Source organism: Hylobates moloch, unplaced genomic scaffold (genome assembly GCF_009828535.3).
Source record: "Hylobates moloch isolate HMO894 unplaced genomic scaffold, HMol_V3 SCAFFOLD_19, whole genome shotgun sequence".
Lineage (NCBI taxonomy): Eukaryota > Metazoa > Chordata > Mammalia > Primates > Hylobatidae > Hylobates > Hylobates moloch.
This window is the reverse complement of record NW_026652294.1, coordinates 63,670,076-63,682,357: the sequence shown is the minus strand read 5'-3', so window position 1 is coordinate 63,682,357 and position 12,282 is coordinate 63,670,076. Positions and strand designations below refer to the sequence as shown.

Genomic DNA, 12,282 nt, shown 5'->3' with positions numbered 1-12,282 from the left:
GAACCAGGCTGCTGATCAGAGTTAAAGGCCAGGGGAGTGGTGGGGTGAGATCTGTTCTGCCCAGACACTGGGATCTGGAATGTAACTTTATTTCCTGTTTCTCTTTTCTTTTCATCTATAAATTAAGTCACTTGCCATGTTTGTTTTCTTTTCAGCCATTATACTTGTATTAGCCGTCTCCCAAAGAAGAAATATTTATTCAACACTTGTACATCATGCTCCATAAACAAACATCTAGTGAGGTAAATATCAATGACCTCATTTTACCCCTGAGGAAACTGGCTGAGTAACTGGGCCAACATTACAGAACCAAAGAACATTGTAGCCTAGGATTAGAACCCAGGTGAAATTTTTTCAAAGGCCATTATTTTTTCCTACTCCACCTCTCTGATTTAACATTCGGGCCCTTGCGTCAATACTGCCTTCTGGTTTTAAAACAATCACTAATGCTTATTGGGTAATACAGAATCATCCCACCGTGTGATAATAAAGAGGGACATTTATGTAAAACAGAATTAAAGTATTGCTGTTGTGTTGTTGCTCTGTTGTCTTTCTAAGGTGTAGGATCACTTTTACAAAAAAAAACATCTGTACTATGAAAGAGATTTGATAGGAAACGCCTAACAAATTTTAAATATTTGGATGAATTTTCAACTGCGGTATCTATCCTTTCTACAATCTTCCTAACTTTACTGTGGTTTGAGTTTGTAATTTACCAAATAAATCATTTTTGTGCTAACAAGAAATGTAAGCCTTAGAATGAAGGTACCATGGCAGTGGGTGTGGGCTAATGAGACAAAGTTGTGGCTCGCGTATTTTAAGAGAAGAGTGCACGGAGCATCTGTAAGTACTAAGCAGCTGACAATGTTTGATAGAAAGCAGGGAAGAATTCCAGGAAAGCAGAACATCCAACAAAGGACTTGAGGCTCAGTCATTCCCCGAGCGTTTATCTGTCCTCTGTTGCTAGGGAGCCAGATAAGAAAGTTTCAAGGATAAACTTGAGAGTGAAAAGTGACATGCAATCTTATCAGCCTTTGGATGATGCACAAAAAGAGCATTTTGGGCATCATTTTTTAATACACATTTTCCCCAAATATAATCACCTCCATAAATAGACAGGTTTAAGAGAGAAACCAAAAACTATTTTTGGCTTCTGTAAAAACTTACCCATGAGAGGCAAAGAACATTTGTTTAAAAATATTCTAACTTAGCAAGATCCCTGTCCTCCAGTCAATAGTTTTCCACTCAAACATATTATCTTCAGACAGCTAGAGGCTAAGTTGTCAGAAAAGCACATAAATCACAGCTATAATTCCTTATCTTGATGGCCAAGTTTTAGAGCCCTTTGAAATGGTGCCCCAGTCACTGCAGTGAGAGAAGCTGCATTACAGACAAAATATAGTATAGCCAGTATTTCATTAGGGGGTGGGTTTTGTTTTGTTTTTTGTTTCGCTCAGCCCCTCGAAGATGTCTGTTTAAGCCTCTCACCTGGTAGCACAAAAGCTGCTGAATCACTTGAATGAAAGGGTCAGGTTGCAAGCTGTGCATGTGTGGAAGCTGTCAAGCCCTGTTCAGACCACCCAGCTCTCCAAAGGAGTAGCGACATCAGATTCAGACAAGATAAGAGGCTGCCCTCCTATGTAACCTGGCCCAGGGAAACAGCCTTTCCAGGGAGTTACAGGATCCCACTGTAAAGAATGGCTACATGCCCTGAAAAGATCACACTTGTCTAACTCAATATTCCTGTGGTCATGGTTCTTTGTGAGAGAAAAAAATATATCTGAAAATTTTTGAAGAAAAGCAATTAGCCAAATCTTTAGGCCTACTCTCAAAGTAAATGCTGAAAAGCTCTCATATCCCATATCTGTGTTTAGAAGACTGAGTCATATCCATCAATGTCAGAATATCAGAGCTAGGAAGATACCAAAACTCATTTAATTCAACTCATTTTACTGATGAGGAAGTGAAGCTTTGAGGGATTAGATGGCTCTTCCAAGGCTGGTTAGCAACAACTAAGATTTGAAACACCATGAGGACAAGGGCCCTGCCTGCACATGTCATCCCCAGTGGGCATTTTGAAATCCTTAGAAACTAGCACTGAGCCTGGCATGTGGCAGGTGCACCTAAATGGTTGGAATGAGGAAAGAGAAGAAAGGAAGGGGCTCTGATGGCCATGTCCAGTTTTCTTTTTAATATAAATATTAAATGCCAGAAAATGCAAGGATGGGGATGGAAGCTGAGCTCTGACTTTCATATATTGTGAAATGAGAATTTTAACACGATGGAGGAATCACTTTCTGTTTCTTCTCATCCCTGTGGGATGGTCCAATCCAAAAATCATTTTCTAGGAATGAGGCTCCTGAACCGTTCCATGAAATCCAGCTCAGTTTACCCCAACTCAGCCTAGCCCAACCCCTGCAGCCCAGCAGCCCCAGGAGGCTGGGAAAGAATTAAGAACAGTCCTGGGTTTAAAGTTTCCAAAACAAACATTGCTTAGCCATGCGGGGGCGGATCAGGCCATATAGCCCAACATGTGAAAGCAGGGAACGTGGTAGTCAGGTCCCTTTGCCCAACTCCTTTTTTCCCTCGTGGGAATGAAAAGGCAGAGATGAAAAGGGGAGCAAGAAAAAAAAAAGATGAGGTTTGTGGAAAACTGATTAAAAAGCCCTGGTTTGTCAGCCAAGCATGCAAAACCATGTTGCACATTAAGTTATGTTCAACAACAGCTCAAACTCAGGTTTCTTATTTAGATATAAGGTTTAATATTAACCAAGTACATGACAAGAATTTCATGTCAAGGACAATGTAGAGCAATGTTTAACCAAGTGTGACCCACCTGCTTCAGAATCACCTGGGAAGATTCCTGGCACCACTCCAGGTCTAAAATCCTTTGGGTCTGGGGACTGACAACCTGCCTTTCACCAAGCAAATGGGAGTTCTTACACACAGTCAGTTTTGAGAATGCCTGATGGAGAGAAACAGCAAAGTTTCCTAGAGCTGCACTGAAGGCACCTTTATCAAGTGTAAGCAGGGGGCTGAGGCACAGCTCTTCAAGCTTTACCTAGAGTCAGGAACAGCGGGTGTCAGTTTTCCAGAGCAGAAACCTGAAGAGCATTTGAATCACTAGCTCTGTTCTGTGAAGCAGCACCACAGAGGTTAATCTCTCCAGTAAGATTCCCAGGCTATAAACACCAATCGGCTCCCGGAAATGCTCTTTTTAAGCTTTGTAATGCACACCAAGCAACAAGACTGGGTGCAATAGTTCAAAAAAAAATCAGAAACTAAAATTAAATACCTTAAAAACAATAAACAATTTCCCTAAGCCAAAAATTGTTTCCGGAATTTCAAAATAAAACAAAAAGAAACTCTTTAAAACAGCACCAAAGTCTCTGGACCAAATCTCAGTACTGAGCAGAGAGAGCCTAAAAATCAGTCCAAAACTTCAGAACAAGGCCATTTCTTTGCCTCCCTAGCACTATCTCTCTTCCCCACAATGAAATAGAAATCATGTTTTTGAAAGCGTGTCTCCAAATATAACTAAACTAAAGCAAAGGTATCCAGAAATTATCTCATCCAAATTTCTCTATGTTTGTACCATAAGGATATTATCTGTTTCGTTCATTTTCGTGTCTTTTCCCTTTGCCATTTCATTTAGCTGAGAAGAAACATTCTAATTTCAGAGGAAACAATTACACAGTTAAAAAATGGTTATTTCATTGGCAAGTGCCAGCACGAATGGACTGAGAAGAGAGTTAGAAATTTGTGTCACGTAATAAAAAGAATCTCATTTTTGGAATTTGGTTTGTTAACACTGCAAGTTGCCACCTTCTGAGTTAACAGGAGAATTAAACTTTTGCAAGCCTACTCTTGCAGATGCTTTGCATTGTTACTTGCCATTAATGATATCACACGAACAATCTCTGGGGCATTCTGCTAACAGAACATTCACAGTCACGGTGAAAAGAAACACATAAAACAGATACTTACAGGTAGTGGTTTTCCTTTCCAAGCCAAAAAAGTTAGAAACCTTTGGAAGTGGTGAGCAGGATAAGAATCACTGACCCGGCAATCTGGTTTAAAGGGCTTTGAGAGGAAGGGGGAGGAAAAAGAACCCCGGGAAGGAAGAGAGCTGAAATTCCAGTCTTTCAGGTCAGCGGTGTTTGAGATTTCTTTTTACTAAAAATCCATTAACCCACCTCACAGAAAATACAGAATTGAAGTTCACATACACACTCCGCTCTCTTTGCTGGTCTTCTCCAAGGCAGCTGCTGCAGCTTTGCAAACTTCCCGAGCGCCAAGCCTCAGGACTCCCCGGAGAAGGGCATGATAAAGATGCCTTCAACTGTTTACAAGGAGCCCAACCTCCCTGGCGGACAGCCACGGCTCGCCCCGTGCCTTCTGCTGGTTGGGTCCACAGGGACAAAACTGAGCTTTTGTTAATGAGGTCGGTTGCCTCTTCCCAGTCTCTTCCCAGCTTCCTTTCTCACTACTAGTTTTGTACTAATTGCTCTGCCACTCGCCGAGCCAGAGCAGCCTCTCCCGCCTGCAGCACACAGGCACACACACAGTCAGACACAGGCACACACACATTCACAAATGGGCATGCACACAGTCACATACAGACACACCCACTCACAGAGGTACACACACAGGCACACATACACACACGATATACACACAGTCACCACACACAGACAAATGCATTCGCATGCATGCATACATAGTGACCCACCCCACACATGTGCATGCATTCTCACGCATGCTCCACACACACATGGGGGCACACACATATGCACAGGCCACACATGCCCACACCCACACATGTACATACTCACACAGACTCTTCCAACACACTTTTTTTCTGTCCTTCTTTTCTTCCAACACATTCCCATCTTGAAAAGTTTTTATTTAAATTTAGATGAGAAGCCCAGCATTCAGAAGGGAGAGGGCCCGTTTTAACTTTTGTCATGGCATTTAAGGGAAAAGATAGGATGGAACTAGATCCTAAGGTGCTGTTTTTAAGTACCACCTTCGTTCTTCCATTTGTAAGGCTTTTTGTGTGTCTGGCTCTTTTCGAAAATCCATAAAAATCCCATTAATCTGATCCATTTGCATATAGTGCATGATCCCAATAATGCAGATATATCACAGGCCAAGAACTGTCCTCTCAACAGAGATTCACATAGTTAACTTGTCAGTATTCAGTGGTCTGTGAAAGTCTTAATCCTTAACAACTGTTTAATAAAATGCTTCCTTGTATTTTATTCCCACCAGGAAAAAAAAAGATAATGGCCTGCCATCTGGCCTTTTAAATTAACCATAAAGAGAGAATTTGAAGTATTAACTCACTTTGGGGGAACTGTTTATATTAAGACATGTCTGGCTATCCTAAACCTTTGCCAAAAATATAGAACACTGTGAATCCAATTCAACCTAGATTGTGGTTTCCCCTAACAAGGTCACAACACCATATGCCTTTCTTTGGAAGCCATAAGGAAAAGAGAGAGGAAAATGAAAAAGGAGAAGAAAATTACATGAGGAAGGAAGAAAGAAAAGAGAAAAATGTAAAGAACAAAAGAATGCGTAAGAAGGGAGAAAAAAATTACATATTTTAAAAACATGCTCTGTGGTTACTTTAGCAATGAATGGTGCACATACATTACTCAAAGTCATCAGAGATTTCAAATCTTCAATGAATCAATTTCTTGATTCATTTTATTTGCTCTGAGAATAAGAAGATGAAAGTTAAGAATCACTAAGGTCTTTATAAGTGAACAGATATTATTTACTAAACACAGTTATTATTAAATAAATATAGTGACAATGTGTGAGTCATATATTAATCCTGAAAAGGCAAGAAATAAAGCCTTAATAATGACAGTTAAGAAACACAGCATAATAGACAATTTTATTCTCAAACTGATTTTCAAAATTGCCCAGGTGGTGAATATCTTACCTGCAAAGAAATGAAGATGGCTTTAGAAGCTGTTAGTTGAGACTTGGATTCCATTTGACAAAGGAATTGTATACTATGTATAAACGGTTGCATCGACATGCTTATTCTAACATCTGAGCTAAATAAGGTTTATAGATGAGTCTAGAAACAGAGATAAATGTCTTTACATCACTTCTATGGGAAAAATAACTTAAGCATGCTAAGCAAAAAATAACAAACTTAGATTGTAAAGTATTTCAAAAAGTCTGCAGGAGATATAATCTTTCCAAAGTTAATTATATACATGAAGCTTGGCCTAACAGTGATGAACATATTCTAAAATAGGCAGTTAAGAGTTAGATTAGTCAAAATGTCCTGAAATATGAAGTACCTGTTTATACAAATGTCATTCCGTCTATCTGCCACAAATGAATAAGGGCCTGGAAATAATACAATTATCAACTTCAATCAAAATACTGTTTGAACAGATTGAAATGCCAAGCTAGGGCATTTAAAAAGAACTAGTCAAAGAAACAACAAAGAATTCTTCCCCTAAAAGCATGTGCTGCTGAACTTAGTGCTGGCACAAAATTCATTTTTAAAGAAATCATTTTACTTCTAGCCCTAGTTGGAGTGATAATGAAAAAATATCAAATGTGTGTTGGAGATTGGCATATCATTTTGGATTGTAAATATGAATGATTTTTGTTGATTGCTGTAGAATGTAGCATTCTCTGAAAAGCACAGCCAATACCTTCACCAACAATTCATATAAAAAATTAGGAATGTGCCTATTAAATTTTGATGATGGCAGCAAGACAGAAGTGTTATCTATTGCACCATAAAGATAGTTTTTCGCTGAGTCTCTAAAACTAGATGGCCATGGGAAGCAATACTATGGCAAGAGAAGAGCATGAGTCCAGGAATAGAAAGGTTATACATACCACACTTGAAATAATAAACATGAAAACAAATAAATAAAGAAAAGCAATACAAACACCTCCGTGTACCAGAAAAGAGCAATAACACAGCCCAATGAGAGGGTTTATAGGAAGAGCCTTGCTGACCTCAGACTTGGGAGCTGACGACGTGATTAGGGGATATCAGGAAATAAAACCACCCCTGAGCAGCGCACAAGAGCAGCGTGTTCTGCTTGACATCAGAGCGCTACAGGCCAATTTGACTTTTAACATAAATGCAAAATCCTAAATAACTAATTTACAAATCAAATTCAGCTCTGCTTTTTAAAAGACAATGTGACCAATAGCGATGAATTTTTCTTTCAGGATTGCAAGGATGTTTCAAAATCAGAACATCTAGCAGTTTAATATATTAAAGAAGGAAAAAAAGACATGACTATCTTAATAGGTGCAGAAAAGAGACATTCAGTAAAATTTAATACTCATTCATTAAAAAACCAAAAACTGAAAACTATTAGCCAACTAGGTCTAGAAGGGAAGTTTCTAAATCCAATTAAAGACATCTTACTCCAATCTCCACAATTCAACATTGGACAGGAGACCCTAACCAACACAGTAAGTCAAGATAAAAAAATGAGGCATAAAAATTTAAAAGGAAAAATAAACCTTTCATTATTTGCAAAAGATAACATCTCTGTACAAATATGCAAAAGAATTTACTGTTTGAACTATTCAAAGAGTTCAGCCAGTTTGTTGGGCATAAGGTCAACATACAAAAATAAATGGCGTTCATATATACAAGTAACAATTACTGAAAATACTTTTTAAAAGACAGTTTTTATAATAGCAACAAAACTTTAATGAGCCTGGTAATTCATCTAAATTAATTAAATTTGGGTAAAATTTCATGAAGAAAATAAAAAATTAATAAAGGGCATAAAAAAATCTAGATAAATGGGAAGACAGTATCAAACTGGTTGAGAAGACTTAATAATGTAAAAATGTCAATTCTCCCAAAATTAAAATTTCAATGCAGTGTCAATTGGAATGCCAACAAGGCATTTTATATAAATATGTGTACACATATACACATTATGTACATATGTTATATATGTATATTATATATACTATGAAATATATAAATTATATGTATTTATATATTTGTATATATTTTGTGTGTGTGTGTGTGTATATATATATATATATATATATAAAATGACAAGCTGATACTAAAATTTATCTAAAAGAATAAAAACCAGGAATGGCCAAGACGAATTGGAAGAAGATACATTTAATGATGAATTTCCCCACTAAATATTGATATTTCATATTATAAAGTTTTAACAATTAAGAAATTGTGGAATTTTCACAGTGATAGAAGGCAAAGAAAGAGTCTAGAAAAGCTTAGAAGCAGGTCACTCACATATAGCAACCTAGTGTATGACCAAGGTCAGAATAGAAGTCAGTGAAGAAATAATAGACAATCAATAACATGTTGACAGGACAACTGGTTATCCATATGGAAAACATAGTATTAGATCTTTACTTCATATCATATATCAAAAAACATTAGATCTTTACCTCATACTATACATCAAAACAAATTGCAGCTGATTTGAGTATCTTAATTTGATAACAAAACCTTTAACTTTTGGAACCAAAAAAGTCAAGGAATATTTTCTTAATATCAAGGGAAAATTTCTTAAGTATGATACAATAAGTAAAGGCTATAAAAGAAAAACTTGATATATTTTATACAATAATTAAAATTTCCCATGGAGCAAAAACTTAAAGTTTTTTAAAAAAAAAACAAAACAGAAATTAGGAGAAGGTACTCACAATGAAAATAAATTACAAAATCTTTATGTTCAAAATTTAAAGAATCTTCTGAAGCCTATACAAATCCTTAAGAAAAAAATCTTAATATTCTCCTTTTATTAAAGGAGAAGACACACAAATGGCTAATAAATACATGAAAGCATCCAATTACACAAATAATCAGGCCAATGCAAATGGAGACTAAAAATGAGATTCTCTTAGATAAATAAGAAGTTTAAAATCTTACAATAAATTAAACCTGGTAAATTAAATAAATTAAATCTGGTAAAAGATTGGGGGGGGGGACTCTTAGTTGCTACTGGAAGTTTTAAATAGTTACAAACATTTAGAAAGTAGTTTGACCATTTCTAGTAAAAGTAAATATTCCAAAAACCTTAAATTAGGCATTTTAACTTCTAGAGTTACACTTAGATTCTCATATGTGTACAAAAAGCCTTATACCTGACATTCTTTGCCATTGTAAATGAAAAATATTGAAACAACCATCATCTAAACCAAAAAGATGTTGAGTAAAGAAAGCAAATTGTAGCCAGGTGCAGTGGCTCACACCTGTAATCCTAGTACTTTGGGAGGCCCAGGCAGGTGGATCACTTGAGGTCAGGAGTTTGAAACCAGACTGGCTAACATGGTGAAACCCCATCTCTATTAAAAATACCAAAAAAAATTAGCTGGGCATGGTGGTGGGCGCCTGTAATCCCAGCTACTTGGGAAGCTGAAGCAGGAGAATCACTTGAACCTAGATGTGGTGGTTGCAGTGGGCCAAGATCACACCACTGCACTCCAGCCTGGGTGACAGAGCAAGACTCTGTCTCAAAAAAAAAAAAAGAAAAGAAAAAAGGAAATTGCAAAAGTATAGGGACATGCTTTAACAAGGATTACACTGAATCTGTAGATCACTTTGGGTAGTATGGACATTTTAACTATATTAAGTCTTCCAATCCATGAACATGGGTTGTCTTTCCAATTATTTGTTCCTTCTTTAATATTTTTATCAATGATTTGTAGTTTTTAGTGTACAGTGTACGAGACTTTCATCTTGATTATATTTATCACTAAGTAAAGAGGACTTTAAAAAAAGTTTTTTTATAAAAAACTTTACATGGATTTCAAAAATTCTTTGCACCAAAATAAACTTGTACTAACTTGTTATAACATGTCTGAACGTCTAGCTTGAGGCACTAACAACTATAAGACATCAGTTTGAAAAGAACTGCTATCAGAGCAACATGAATTCTGCTAAAATTGAAATAAGAGCACAGATCAAATTTATGGTGGAAGAATGGTGAAATCACTGGTGCTTTACGAAAAGTTTTTGGGGAAAATGCCCCCACAGAAATCAGCAGTTTGCAAATGGATAACTCATTTTAAGAAGGGATGAGACAATGTTGAAGATGAAGCTCACAGGGACAGACCATCCACATCAAAATGCAAAAAAAAATTCATTTAGTTCATACCTTAATTGAAGAGAATCAATGATTAATAGCACTAACAACAGTCAACACCACAGACACCTCAGTTGGTTCAGCTTACGCAATTCTGACCAAAAAATTAAAGTTGAGCAAACTTACCATTTGAGTGGTGCCAAACCTATTGTGCTGTGATCAGCTGTAGACAAGAACAGAGTTTTCAATGGAAATTTTAAACAAGTAAGATCAAGATCCTGAAGGATTTCTTTAAATAATTACAACAGAAGATAGAACACTGCTTTACCAGTATGCCCCTGAAGACAAAGAACAATCAAAGCAATGGCTACCAAAAGGTGAAAGTTGTCCAGCCAAAGCAAAAGCAGACCAGGCAAGAGCAAAGATCATGGTAAACTCGTTTCGGATGTTCAAGGAATTTTGCTTGTTGACTTTCTGGAGGACCAAAGAACGGTAAGATTTGCTTACTATGAGAGTGCTTTAAGAAAGTTAGACAAAGTTAGCAGAAAAGCACCCAGGAAAGCTTTGCCAGAGTCCACCTCCACCAGGACAATGCTGCTGCTCATTCTTTTAATTAAACAATGGCCATTTTGCAAGACTTTTGATAGGAAATCATTACACATCCATCTTACAGTCTCCAAATTTGGCTCCTTCTGACTTCTTTTTTTCCCCTAACCTTAAAAAGTCTTTAAAGAGAACCCGTTTTTCTTCAGCTAATAATGTTAAAAAGACTGCATTGACATGGCTAAACTCCCAGTATTTCCAGTTCTTTTTTTTTTTTTTTTTTTTAGACAGAGTCTTGCTCTGTCGCCCAGGCTGGAGTGCAGTGGTGCAATCTCGGCTCACTGCAAGCTCCACCTCCCGGGTTCACGCCATTCTCCTGCCTCAGCCTCTCCGAGTAGCTGGGACTACAGGCGCTCACCACCACGTCCGGCTAATTTTTTGTATTTTTAGTAGAGACGGGGTTTCACCGTGGTCTCGATCTCCTGACCTCGTGATCCGCCCACCACGGCTTCCCAAAGTGCTGGGATTACAAGTGTGAGCCACCGCGCCCGGCCCAGTTCTTTAGGGACAGACTAACTGGTTGGTGTTATCATTTACAAAAGTATCTTGAACTTCATGGAGTTTATGTTGAGAAATAAAGTATATATTTTTTATTTTTATTTTTTAATTTTATTTTTCCACAATTTTTAAAAGTCCCCTTATATGGCATTTATTGTGTTTAAGTAAATTCCTTTTATACCTAGAAAAAAATCATAAAATTCATATGAAACCACAAAAGATTTGAAATGGCCAAAACAATCTTAAAAAAAAAGAAGAAAACTGGAGACACCACAACTCCTGATTTCAAAATATAATACAAAGCTATATTAATCAAAACAGTGTGATACTGACATAAAAACAGAGATAGAGACCAATGGAACAGAATAAAGAGCCCAGAAATAAACCCAGGCATGTACAGTCAACTGATCTTTGACAAGGGTTACACAAACACGCAATGGGGAAGAGACAGTTCTTCAACCGATGGTGTTGGCAAAACTGAATATTCACATGCAGAAGAATGAAATTGGGCCCTTAGCTTACACAATATACAAAAATCACTTCAAAATAGATTAAAAACTTGAGTGTTAGACATGAAACTATAAAACTTGTAGAAGAAAACATAGAGGAAAAGCTTTATGATTAGGCTTAGCAATGATTTGTTGGATATAATACCAAAAATATAAGTAACATTAGAACGAGAATCACTGAGGAGGAAAATTCCAAAAAAAAAAAAAAACCCCAGAAGTAACAAAAGCAAAATTAGACAAGTAAAACTACATCAGACTAAAAATCTTCTGCACAGTAAACAAAACACTCAACAGATTAAAAGGTAACCCATAGAATGGGGAAAAATATTTGCAAATCATATTTCTGATAAGGGATTAATATCCAAAATATACAAGGAACTCCTACAACTCAATTAAAAAATGGGCAAAAAAATTCAATAGACATTTTTAAATGGGCAAAAAAATTCAACAGACGTTTCTTCAAAGATATAAAAATGGAAGGTATATAAAAAATGCTTGATGTGACTAATCTTCAGGGAAATGCAAATCAAAACCACAATGAGATATTATTTCACACTATTAAGATGGATATTACTTTATTAGTCAGGGTTCTCTAG

General features: G+C 36.8%; 1 protein-coding gene across 1 annotated transcript in view; it reads right to left on the bottom strand.

Moving 5' to 3' along the window:
* Positions 1–4,067, bottom strand: part of FREM1 (FRAS1 related extracellular matrix 1) — a 167,164-nt gene extending 163,097 nt beyond the window's left edge. The window contains exon 1 of the mRNA XM_058431746.1: positions 3,988–4,067. The gene's annotated coding sequence lies outside the window, so the exon portion shown is untranslated. The remainder of the gene's footprint in view (positions 1–3,987) is intronic.
* Positions 4,068–12,282: the final 8,215 nt, after the last annotated feature.